The sequence below is a fragment of the Pristiophorus japonicus genome, chromosome 27, assembly GCF_044704955.1.
Source record: "Pristiophorus japonicus isolate sPriJap1 chromosome 27, sPriJap1.hap1, whole genome shotgun sequence".
In the NCBI taxonomy this organism is placed as follows: Eukaryota; Metazoa; Chordata; class Chondrichthyes; family Pristiophoridae; genus Pristiophorus; species Pristiophorus japonicus.
The window spans coordinates 1,251,248-1,263,520 of record NC_092003.1 but is presented as its reverse complement, the minus strand read 5'-3'; the positions used below and the strand labels follow the sequence as shown (position 1 = coordinate 1,263,520).

General features: G+C 53.8%; 1 protein-coding gene across 5 annotated transcripts in view; it reads right to left on the bottom strand.

Annotated features, from left to right (window-relative positions):
• The window catches only part of b3gat3 (beta-1,3-glucuronyltransferase 3 (glucuronosyltransferase I)), a 201,486-nt gene that overhangs the window by 78,259 nt on the left and 110,954 nt on the right, over positions 1–12,273 (bottom strand). For 4 of the 5 annotated variants that reach the window (XM_070868078.1, XM_070868079.1, XM_070868077.1 and 1 more), the window contains one exon: positions 3,257–3,320. The exons of the other annotated variant lie outside the window; for it this stretch is intronic. The gene's annotated coding sequence lies outside the window, so the exon portion shown is untranslated. The remainder of the gene's footprint in view (positions 1–3,256; positions 3,321–12,273) is intronic. 5 annotated transcript variants of the gene reach the window in all.

The window sequence follows — 12,273 nt, the reverse complement described above, 5'->3', positions numbered from 1 at the left end:
GTCACTGAAGTCCCTCATCCCCCCGGGACCGTTCTGGTCACTCTCCCCCATGGACCCTCTCCAAGGCCTCGACATCCTCCCTAAAGTACGGTGCCCAGAATTGGCCAGCCCCTCGATTAGTTGCTTGTGTGTTTTATTTATTAGTACTTCAGTGTATCTAGATTTATGTGTGTTTCGCTAACTAGTTGGTGAATTTGTGCGGGTTTGGTTGCAAAGCAGAACTCTGAGTGAGAACGTCATGTCTGCAGATTATTTTCCCGAGTGCGGATCTCACTTGCGTGAAATTGACGGTAAGCGGGAGAGGTCGTCACAGGCTGGGCCCGGGCACTGCTGACACCCGAGCGAAGGGCTCCGCCACTCTCGGGCTGCTCAAGAGCAATTGTTGGGAAGGCTTGCTCCCGCGCCGAGGGAGTAGCGTCTGATATCCCGTCTCCCCGCAGTCCCTCCTCTCCTGCCGCTTGAGCCGTCCGCACTCAGCGTTTTGACGGCTGGGGGGGGCGGGGGCGGGCAGCCTTTCTACTCTCCGGGGGCTGTTTCTGTCGAAAGAGTGGCGCGGCCAAGGATGAGAAATGGTCCTCGCGCAGGCCGACTGCGTGTTGGAACTAACATCCCCAATGCAATGCAGTGTCAGCCGTGGCTCAGAGTGAGGAGCTCGGGGCTTCGAGTCCCACTCCAGAAACCCGAGTCCAGAAATCTCGGCCGACACTCCAGTGCAGTACTGAGGGAGCGCCGCACTGTCGGAGGGGTGGTACTGAGGGAGCGCCGCACTGTCGGAGGGGCAGTACTGAGGGAGCACTGCACTGTCGGAGGGGCAGTACTGAGGGAGCGCCGCACTGTCGGAGGGGCAGTACTGAGGGAGCGCCGCACTGTCGGAGGGGCAGTACTGAGGGAGCGCCGCACTGTCGGAGGGGCAGTACTGAGGGAGTGCCGCACTGTCGGAGGGGCGGTACTGAGGGAGCGCCGCACTGTCGGAGGGGCAGTACTGAGGGAGTGCCGCACTGTCGGAGGGGCAGTACTGAGGGAGTGCCGCACTGTTGGAGGGGCAGTACTGAGGGAGCGCCACACTGTCGGAGTGGCGGTACTGAGGGAGCGCCGCACTGTCGGAGGGGCAGTACTGAGGGAGTGCCGCACTGTCGGAGGGGCAGTACTGAGGGAGTGCAGCACTGTCGGAGGAGCAGTACTGAGGGAGTGCTGCACTGTCGGAGGAGCAGTACTGAGGGAGTGCTGCACTGTCGGAGGAGCAGTACTGAGGGAGTGCCGCACTGTTGGAGGGGCAGTACTGAGGGAGCCCCGATCTGTCGGAGGGGCAGTGCTGAGGGACCCTCTGACAGAGCGGCGTTCACACAGCACTGTCGGAGGTGCCGTACCTCGGACAAAACGTTTAACCGAGGCCCCGTCTGCCCCCTCACGTGGGTGTACAAGATCCCACGGCCACTATTGGAAGAAGAGCAGGGGAGTTCTCCCCGGTGTCCTGGGACCAATATTTATTCCTCAACCAACATCACTCAATCAGGTGATCACATTGCAGCGTGTGGGAGCTTGCTGTGCACAAACTTGGCTGTGGCATTTCCTACATTACAGCAGCAACTACACTCCAAAAAAAGTACTTAATTGTCTGTGAAGCACTTTGGGACATTGTGAGGTTGTGCTATGATAATCCAGCTTCTCTCTTTCTTAATGTCTTTCTCTCCATTCCCTTATTGTGCAGACTGTGCGAAAGGCTCATTGCTATGTGAATAATACAACTCTCTCTGTCGGTTTTAAATGTACTCTCCGCTAATTTAAGTGCATCACCTCTGGACTCGCAAGGCTGACTTACTTTGCAGTGATCCCCTGGATGTGCCTTATCTACAGCAGTTAATAGCTCCTGTCCCTCAGTGAGGATCCTCCGTGAACACCTTCACACTGGTCTCTGGAATCCGGTCATCTCTGATCTGTACTCACTGGTGTCCCTCTTTACACATGATACTGCTGGTGTGGCTGGCATGGGTGAGTGAGTGAGGGGCTGGGGTTCCTGGGCTGGGCTGTCCCGTTAGAATGTAACTGACCGAGATATTCCCCATCCCCGGGACACAGAGGCTGGGAGAGAGGTAGCCAGATAGAGAGGGGGACAGAGAGAGAGGGGGAGAGGGGGAGAGAGAGAGAGAGAGAGAGAGAGAGAGAGAGAGAGAGAGAGAGAGAGGGGGGACAGAGAGAGGGGGGGACAGAGAGAGAGAGAGAGGGTCAGAGAGAGAGAGAGAGGGACAGAGAGAGACAGAGGGGGACAGAGAGAGAGAGAGAGAGAGGGACAGAGAGAGAGAGAGAGGGGGATAGAGAGAGAGAGAGAGAGGGGGACAGAGAGAGAGAGAGAGAGGGAGACAGAGAGAGAGAGAGAGAGGGGGACAGAGAGAGAGAGAGAGGGGGACAGAGAGAGAGAGAGAGGGGGACAGAGAGAGAGAGAGAGGGACACAGAGAGAGAGAGAGGGACACAGAGAGAGAGAGAGGGGGACAGAGAGAGAGAGAGGGGGACAGAGAGAGAGAGAGAGGGGGACAGAGAGAGAGAGAGAGGGGGACAGAGAGAGAGAGAGGGGGACAGAGAGAGAGAGAGGGGGACAGAGAGAGAGAGAGAGGGGGACAGAGAGAGAGAGAGAGGGGGACAGAGAGAGAGAGAGAGGGGGACAGAGAGAGAGAGAGAGGGGGACAGAGAGAGAGAGAGAGGGGGAGAGAGAGAGAGAGAGAGGGGGACAGAGAGAGAGAGAGGGGGACAGAGAGAGAGAGAGAGAGAGAGGGACAAAGATACAGATCGAGAGAGGGACTGAGGGACAGATAAAGATATTGATAAAAAGAGGGACTGAGATACATAGAAAGACTGGGAGAGAGGGACTGAGAGCTAGACAGATTTTTGAATGATAAGGGAGTAAAGGGTTATGGGGAGCGGGCAGGGAAGTGGAGTTGAGGGTGATGATCAGTCATGGTGGTATTAAATGGCGGAGCAGGCTCGAGGGGCCGTATGGCCGACTCCTGCTCCTATTTCTGATTATTATTCATCAGTCGTGTTCCCCCCCTGCACCCTCTCTCCCACGGCCGATGGCAACCAGAACTGCAGAGTTCTCCCAGGCGGGCAGCGTGCGGCCCGAACGCTGGAGACAAGCACTCTGTAGTGCAGCCTATCTTGTCCAACATTCGATTTCAGTTGCCTGATAGTCGAGACAGCCTGGCTGGGTGTTGGGGCTGGAACCTTTGCTTCTTGTGGTTCTGCCACCCCCGGGTAACTCACCAGCCGTGTGGATCTCGCTGGGCAGCGGCCATTCAGATCCAAACTTAATGTGCACCCTCCATCTCTGAAAGAATAAAGAGCAGCATTGATTGAGCACCGTCATCACCATCAAAGCTCTTTGCAGCCAGGCCGTGACTTTGAAGCAACTGTTGTTTTGCACGCAAAGATTTACAGACCCGTTCTTTCTGAGTGCCTTAGCTATTAAAAATATGTTTTAAATTGGATTTTTAAGACAATATAGCCACACATATAATCTATCAGACCAGTGTATATTTAAGCGTACATTCACATAAAAATTTATATACACTAATGACCTGCACCTGGGTATACAGGGCACAATTTAAAAGTTTGCAGATGATACAAAACTCGGAAATGTAATAGACAGTGGGGCGGACAGTAAGAGATTTGAAGAGGACAGAGACAGACGGGTGAACTGGGCAGGCAGACAGCAGATGAAGTTTAACGCAGAGAAGTGTTGCATTTTGGAAGGAAGAATGAGGACAGGCAATATAAAGTAAATGGTACAATTTTAAAGGGGTGCAGGAACAGCGAGACCTGAGGGTGTACATACACAAATCATTGAAGGTGGTGGGACGAGTTAACAGAGGGGTTAAAAAAGACATACAGCAACTCTTGGCTTTAGTAATAGAGCACAAAAGCAAAGAAGTTATTACTAAACTTTTATAAACATAGAAAATAGGTGCAGGAGTAGGCCATTCGGCCCTTCGAGCCAGCACCACTATTTAATAAGATCATGGCTGATCATTCCCTCAGTACCCCTTTCCTGCTTTCTCTCCATACCCCTTGATCCCTTTAGCCATAAGGGCCATATCTAACTCCCTTTTGAATATATCTAACGAATTGGCCTCAACAACTTTCTGTGGTAGAGAATTCCACAGGTTCACAATTCTCTGAGTGAAGAAGTTTCTCCTCATCTCGGTCCTAAATGGCTTACCCCTTATCCTAAGACTGTGACCTCTGGTTCTGGACTTCCCCAACATTGGGAACATTCTTCCTGCATCTAACCTGTCCAGTCCCGTCAGAATTTGATATGTTTCTATGAGATCCCCTCTCATTCTTCTAAATTCCAGTGAGTATAAGCCTAGCCGATCCAGTCTTTCTTCATATGTCAGTCCTGCCATCCCGGGAATCAGTCTGGTGAACCATCGCTGCACTCCCTCAATAGCAAGAATGTCCTTCCTCAGATTAGGAGACCAAAACTGAACACAATATTCCAGGTGTGATCTCACCAAGGCCCTGTACAACTGCAGTAAGACCTCCCTGCTCCTATACTCAAATCCCCTCGCTATAAAGGCCAACATGCCATTTGCCTTCTTCACCGCCTGCTGTACCTGCATGCCAACTTTCAATGACTGATGTACCATGACACCCAGGTCTCGTTGCACCTCCCCTTTTCCTAATCTGTCACCATTCAGATAATATTCTGGTCAGGCCCCAGCTGGAGTACTGTGGCCAATTCTGGGCACCGTTCTTTAGGGAGGATGTGAAGGCCCTGGAGAGGGTCCAGGCGGAGAGTGACCAGAACGGTCCCGGGGGGATGAGGGACTTCAGTGACGTGGGGAGACTGGAGAAGCCGGGGTTGTTCCCCTTGGAGCAGAGAAGGTTAAGGGGGAGATTTGATCGAGGTGTTCACAATCACGGGGGGTTTGACGGAGTAAATCAGGAGGGACTGTTCCCGGGGACAGGAGGGCCGGTAACCAGAGGGACACAGATTGACGATAATCGGCGATGGAACCAGAGCGGGAGATGAGGAGAATGTTTTTACGCAGCGAGTTGTTGTGATCGGGAACGCGCTGCCTGAAAGGGCGGTGGGAGCAGATTCAATCATGACTTTCAAACCGGGAATTGGATCAATACTGGGACAGGAGAAATGTTCCGGGGCTGTGGGGAAAGAGCAGAGGGGGAGTGGGACTGATTGGATTGCTCTGTCACAGAGCCGGCACAGCACAGCCCAATGGGATCCTCCTGTGCTGCGGGATTCTGTGATCCCACCCTCCGTAAACTGGAGGTCATCCAAAACTCTGCTCCCCCCCCCCCGACCCGTGTGCTAACTCGCACCGAGTCCCGTTCATCCAGCACCCCCTGTGCTCGCTGACCTACATTGGCTCCCCATCCAACAACGCCTCAATTTTAAAATTCTCCATCCTGTGTTCGAAGCCCTCCATGGCCTCCTCGGCCCCCCTCCCTATCTCTGTAACCCCCTCCAGCCCCTCCCTATCATTGTAACCTCCTCCAGCCCTATAACTCTCCCTATCTCTGTAACCCCCTCCAGCCCCTACACCCCTCCCTATCTCTGTAACCCCCTCCAGCCCCTACACCCCTCCCTATCTCTGTAACCCCCTCCAGCCCCTACACCCCTCCCTATCTCTGTAATCTCCTCCAGCCCCTGCACCCCTCCCTATCTCTGTAACCTCCTCCAGCCCTACACCCCTCCCTATCTCTGTAACCTCCTCCAGCCCCTACACCCCTCCCTATCTCTGTAACCTCCTCCAGCCCCTACACCCCTCCCTATCACTGTAACCTCCTCCAGCTCTATAACTCTCCCTATCTCTGTAATCTCCTCCAGCCCCTACAACCCTCCGAGATCTCTGCGCTCCTTCAATTCTGCCCTCTTGCCCATCCCCTGAAAACCATCGCTCCACCATCGGTGGCCGTGCCTTCAGCTGCCTGGGCCCCAAACTCTGGAACTCCCTCCCGAAACCTCTCCGCCTCTCTCTCCTCCTTCAAGACGCTCCTTAAAACCGACCTCTGACCCAGCTTTTGGTCACCTGTCCCACTATCTCCTAACGTGGCTTGGTGACTAATTCTGTTTGGTAACACTCCTGTGAAGTGCCGCGGGGCGTTTTACTGTGTTAAAGGCGCTGTATAAATGCCAGTTGTTGTTGATAAGGTTACAATACGCCAGCTTCCTGTTTATTAGAATCTCAATGTGTGGTTAATCCCTCAGGAGCTTGACAGGACCATCAGAGAACAAGACAACACAACCAGGCTCAGGTCTGTCCTTACAAGTCAAACAATTTCAATTACCTAAAATAAAAAAACCGACAATGCTGGAAACACTCAGCAGAATCAGGCAGCTTCTGCGGAGCGAGAAACCGAGTTAACGTTTCAGGTCACAAATGATAAAGCAGTTTCTCTCCCCACAGAAGATGCCTGATTGTGCAGAGTGATCCCAGCAATTCCTGATTTAATTCTGGATTTCTAGCATCTGCAAGATTTAGCTTTTCATTTTAATGAATTATTTTAAGATTTTTCTTTTGTTTCCACGGTTGAGCGATGTTCATTCTGGGAAATAGAGCCAGGTACAGCGTGGGTTTAATGGAGAGTTAAGCTTCCTATACACCGACTCAACAATGTATCTCAGTCACAACCTCATCAAAACTCCCCTGAGCACGAGGGTGACATTTTCCTCTCCCACATCAGTACCAGCCGTGGCTCAGTGGGTCCGAGTCAGAAGGTCATGGGTACAGTCCCATCCCAGAGAGTAGAGCACAGGCCAGCATTCCCAGTGCAGTACTGAGGGAGCGCCGCACTGTCGGAGGGGCAGTACTGAGGGAGCGCCGCACTGTCGGAGGGGCAGTACTGAGGGAGCGCCGCACTGTCGGAGGGGCAGTACTGAGGGAGCGCCGCACTGTCGGAGGGGCTGTACTGAGGGAGTGCCGCACTGTCGGAGGGGCAGTACTGAGGGAGCGCCGCACTGTCGGAGGGGCAGTGCTGAGGGAGTGCCTCACTGTCGGAGGGGCAGTACTGAGGGAGAGCCGCACTGTCAGAGGGGCAGTACTGAGGGAGCGCCGCACTGTCGGAGGGGCGGTACTGAGGGAGTGCCGCACTGTCGGAGGGGCAATACTGAGGGAGTGCCGCACTGTCGGAGGGGCAGTACTGAGGGAGTGCCGCACTGTCGGAGGGGCGGTACTGAGGGAGCGCCGTACTGTCGGAGGGGCAGTACTGAGGGAGCGCCGCACTGTCGGAGGGGCAGTACTGAGGGAGCGCCGCACTGTCGGAGGGGCAGTACTGAGGGAGCGCCGCACTGTCGGAGAGGCGGTACTGAGGGAGTGCCGCACTGTCGGAGGGGCAGTACTGAGGGTTGTCTGCTATTGGGAGCTTGCTGTGCGCAAATTAGCTGCTGCGTTTCCTACATTACAACAGTGACTACACGTCAAAGAAAGGACTTAATTGGCTGTGTGGCGCGTTGGGACATCCCGGGGTGCTGCAACGCATTGTAGAAATGGTAGTCTTTCTTTACGTTCTCCAGAAAAGCTGTTGATTAAAAAAAACCTCTGATGCTAATAAGTTGATTAGCCTGCTCTTAATAGGGAGAGAACGCCTCGATGAGTCATTCACCACGCGTGACTTTAGAAAGGGAGGTTTTGAGCCTGCCCGCCAGCTCCTGGGTCTAACCGATGCAGAGATAGGACAGGTTCTGTCGCAGAGGGTGACCGTTGAAGGCCCTCCGCGAAGACTTGTGCCTCGAGCGATAGTTGGCAGTATTTCTGCTGACTCACAGCCTCCGACTGCCTCTGCCCGCTGCTCTCCTGCAACGAGCTCTGACGTCAGGACTGCTCAGAGAGTTTCGCAAAGTCTCCACAGCCCCGCATTTCGGTTTGACTAATGCTCCCTCAGCCTGACCTTTTACCCAGGCAGGCAGGAGGCCCACTTTCTGCCTTCCAGCACAAACTGCTGAGAACACAAACTACACCTCAGCGGGATGCACAGTCTTGGTGCTGGATAAGGCAGCGATACAGACTCGCCCGTACACTCGATCCAAACTCGCCCGTACACTCGATCCAAAATGGTCACTGCCCCAAGTTAAGGTATTAACCAAATCCACAAAGGACTCCCATTTCGACAGCATCTTTCACTCTCTCGCGACGTCTCAATGCGCTTCACAGCCAATGAAGTACATTTTTTGAAGTGTGGTCACTGTCGTAATGCAGGAAACGCGGCAGACAATTTGCCACACACAGCGATGTGATAATGACCCAATAATCTGTTTTAGTGATGTTGGTTGAGGGATAAATATTGGCCCCAGGACACCGGGGAGAACTCCCCTGCTCGGAAGAACATAAGAAATAGGAGCAGGAGTCAGCCATACGGCCCCTCGAGCCTGCTCTGCCATTTAATACCATCATGGCTGATCTGATCATGGACTCAGCTCCACTTCCCTGCCCGCTCCCCATAACCCCTTATTCCTTTATCGTTTAAGAAACTGTCTATTTCTGTCTTAAATATATTCAATGTCCCGGCCTCCACAGCTCTCTGAGGCAGAGAATTCCACAGATTTACAACCCTCTGAGAGAAGAAATTCCTCCTCATCTCAGTTTTAAATGGGCGGCCCCTTATTCTAAGACCATGCCCCCTAGTTCTAGTCTCCCCCATCAGTGGGAACATCCTCTCTGCATCCACCTTGTCAAGCCCCCTCATAATCTGATACATTTCGATAAGATCACCTCTCATTCTTCTGAACTCCAATGAGTAGAGGCCCAACCTCCTCAACCTTTCCTCATAAGTCAACCCCCTCATCTCCAGAATCAACCGAGTGAACCTTCTCTGAACTGCCTCCAAAGCAAGTATATCCTTTCGTAAATACGGAGACCAAAACTGCACGCAGTACTCCAGGTGTGGCCTCACCAATACCCTGTATAGCTGTAGCAAGACTTCCCTGCTTTTATACTCCATCCCCTTTGCAATAAAGGCCAAGATACCATTGGCCTTCCTGATCACTTGCTGTACCTGCAGACTATCCTTTTGTGTTTCATGCACAAGTAACCCCCAGGTCCCGCTGTACTGCAGCACTTTGCAATCTTTCTCCATTTAAATAATAACTTGCTCTTTGATTTTTTCTGCCAAAGTGCATGACCTCACACATTCCAACATTATACTCCATCTGACAAATTTTTGCCCACTCACTTAGTCTGTCTGTCCTTTTGCAGATTTTGTGTCCTCCTCACACATTGCTTTTCCTCCCACCTTTGTATCGTCATCAAACTTGGCTACGTTACACTCGATCCTTTCTTCCAAGTCGTTAGTATAAATTGTAAATAGTTGGGGTCCCAGCACTGATCCCTGTGGCACCCCACTAGTTACTGATTGCCAACCCGAGAGTGAACCATTTATCCCGACTCTCTGTTTTCTGTTATTTAGCCAATCCTCTATCCATGCTAATATATTACCCACAACTCCTTGAACTTTTATCTTGTGCAGTAACCTTTTATGCCTTCTGGAAATCCAAATACACCACATCTACTGGTTCCCCTTTATTCACCCTGTTCGTTACATCCTCAAAGAACTCCAGCAAATTTGTCAAACATGACTTCCCCCTTCATAAATCCATGCTGACTTTTCTTCCAATGGTGGCCGTGGGATCTTTTACACCCGCCTGAGAGTGCAGACAGGGCCTCGGTTTAAAGTCTCATCTGAAAGACGGCCCCTCCGACAGTGCGGCGCTCCCTCAGTACTGCCCCTCCGACAGTGCGGCGCTCCCTCAGTACCGCCCCTCCGACAGTGCGGCGCTCCCTCAGTACCGCCCCTCCGACAGTGCGGCGCTCCCTCAGTACTGGCACCTGGAGTGTTGGCCTGGATTATGGGACTCACGTCTCTGGAGTGGGGCTCAAATCCACAAATTTCTGACTCAGAGGCGAAAGGTCTGACCACTGAGCCAAAGCTGACACCATGCTGATTGGAGGGGGCTGCCGCTGATTTTGATCTCTCGACCATGCTGAAAAGTATGGAGTAAGGGAGTGGGAAGTTGGGCAAGGATCGGCTCTGCCTGATCGCAGCCTTTAAATCGTTCTCTTCAAGTTCCCACCTGGGGTTGCGTTGGACATTTTAAGCCCCGTTCAAAACAGGGACGGCCGTACACAATTTCCCAAAGCACGGAAAGTCAGGTCGCAGGCACAGCCAGAAATGCAGGATTGCTCATGAATGAGATATAGCTGGCAATTAAAGCCCAGGCTCCAAGCTCTGGAACTCCCTCCCTAAACCTCTGCGCCTCTCTCTCCTCCTTTAAGATGCTCCTTAAAACCGACCTCTTTGACCCAGCTTTTGGTCGCCTGTTCCAATTATCTCCTTACGTTGTTCGGTGTGAAATTTTGTCTGGTCTGATTTTCGCTCCTGTGCAGCACCTTGGGACGTTGTATTACATTAAAGGCACTGTGTTGTTGACAAGGACGCAGTGATGCACAGGTAAGTGGTTTTGGGCCAATCTTGGCCGCGCGGACACCTGGGGCTAGAAATTCACTCACCACCCGTTTGGGGCGATAGCTTTTGCGTATCGCTGGGTGGTAAAGATCTCCAGCTGACGGGGACGTTCGCTTTAGCACTGCAAGAGGGAAACGGGGCTAAATCAAGCGCTACCACTTCCCGTAGAACGCGAAAGGGAGTGAGAGGGGCAGTAATGGCAGGGCAGTAACGTACCGTGCAGCACTGCTGTCGGTACAGACTCCTTCCCTCGTTTACAGCGAACGTCAATGCCGGGGTGACTGAGTTTCCCCGCTGTGTGTGTTGGGACACAGCACCTGCGCTACGTGCAGAGCGCTGAGAGAGAGAGAGAGACCAATCGCGGGTGCACCAGACTGGGGGCAGAATTAAACGTTGCCCCTACCTGACCTCCACTGCCTTTAATCAGCGCTCCCCACGCGGACACCCGAGGTCAGCGCGCCTCGTGCAGCTGACGCTGTGGATGCCCGGCGATGCTTCAGGGGGCGAATATCACAACCGGGGCGCTGTGCACCGGGTGTCATCAGGATCTCCAGGGGCGCAAGAGAGTGAGGTGGTAAGTGTTAGCGCAAAACCGCCAGGGAACCGATGGGCTTCCCGATGGCAATTCTCCAGCCCGACGTTAAACGGGGCGGAGCTGCGGGGAAATGCCAAGCGTGTCAGGCAGTGTCAGAGACACTCAGCACTTGGCCACAACCTCCTCCGCTACATCTGCCGGCGAGACGAATCAGTGCCGGGGCAGAATGGTACTGCGTTAGCAAGCCGTGAAACTGAACTCAATAAACCTGGTGCAAAACCAAATACTGCGGTCACTGGAAATCACAAATAAAAACCGAAAATGCTGCAAACGCTCAGCAGGTCGGGGAGCGAGAGAGAGAGAGAGGGAGAGGGAGAGAGAGAGAGAGAGAGAGGGGGAGAGGGAGAGAGAGAGAGAGGGAGAGAGAGAGAGAGGGGGAGAGAGAGAGAGAGAGAGAGAGAGAGAGAGAGAGAGAGAGAGAGAGAGGGGGAGAGGGAGAGAGAGAGAGGGGGAGAGAGAGAGGGGGAGAGCGAGAGGGGAGAGCGAGAGGGGGAGAGAGGGAGGGGGAGAGAGAGAGGGAGGGAGAGAGAGAGAGAGAGAGAAGGAGAGAGAGAGGGGGAGAGAGAGAGAGAGAGAGGGGGAGAGGAGAGAGAGAGAGGGGGAGAGAGAGAGAGAGAGAGAGAGAGAGAGAGAGGGGAGAGAGAGGGGGAGAGAGAGGGGGAGAGAGAGAGGGGGAGAGAGAGAGGGGGAGAGAGAGAGAGGGCGAGAGAGGGCGAGAGAGAGAGAGAGAGGGGAGAGAGATGGAGAGAGCGGGGGGGGAGAGAGGGGGAGAGCGAGGGGAGAGAGAGAGAGAGAGAGAGAGAGGGGGAGAGAGAGAGGGGGAGAGAGAGAGGGGGAGAGAGAGAGAGAGAGAGAGAGAGAGAGAGAGGGGAGAGAGAGAGAGAGAGAGAGGGGAGAGAGAGAGAGAGAGAGAGAGGGGGAGAGAGAGAGAGAGAGAGAGAGCGAGAGGGGGAGAGAGAGAGGGGGAGAGCGAGAGGGGGAGAGCGAGAGGGGGAGAGCGAGGGGGGAGCGGAGGGGGAGAGCGAGAGGGGGAGAGCGAGAGCGAGAGGGGGAGAGCGAGAGGGGGAGAGCGAGAGGGGGAGAGCGAGAGGGGAGAGCGAGAGGGGAGAGCGAGAGGGGGAGAGCGAGAGGGGAGAGCGAGAGGGGAGGAGAGCGAGAGGGGGAGAGGGAGAGAGGAGAGGGAGAGGGAGAGAGAGAGAGAGGG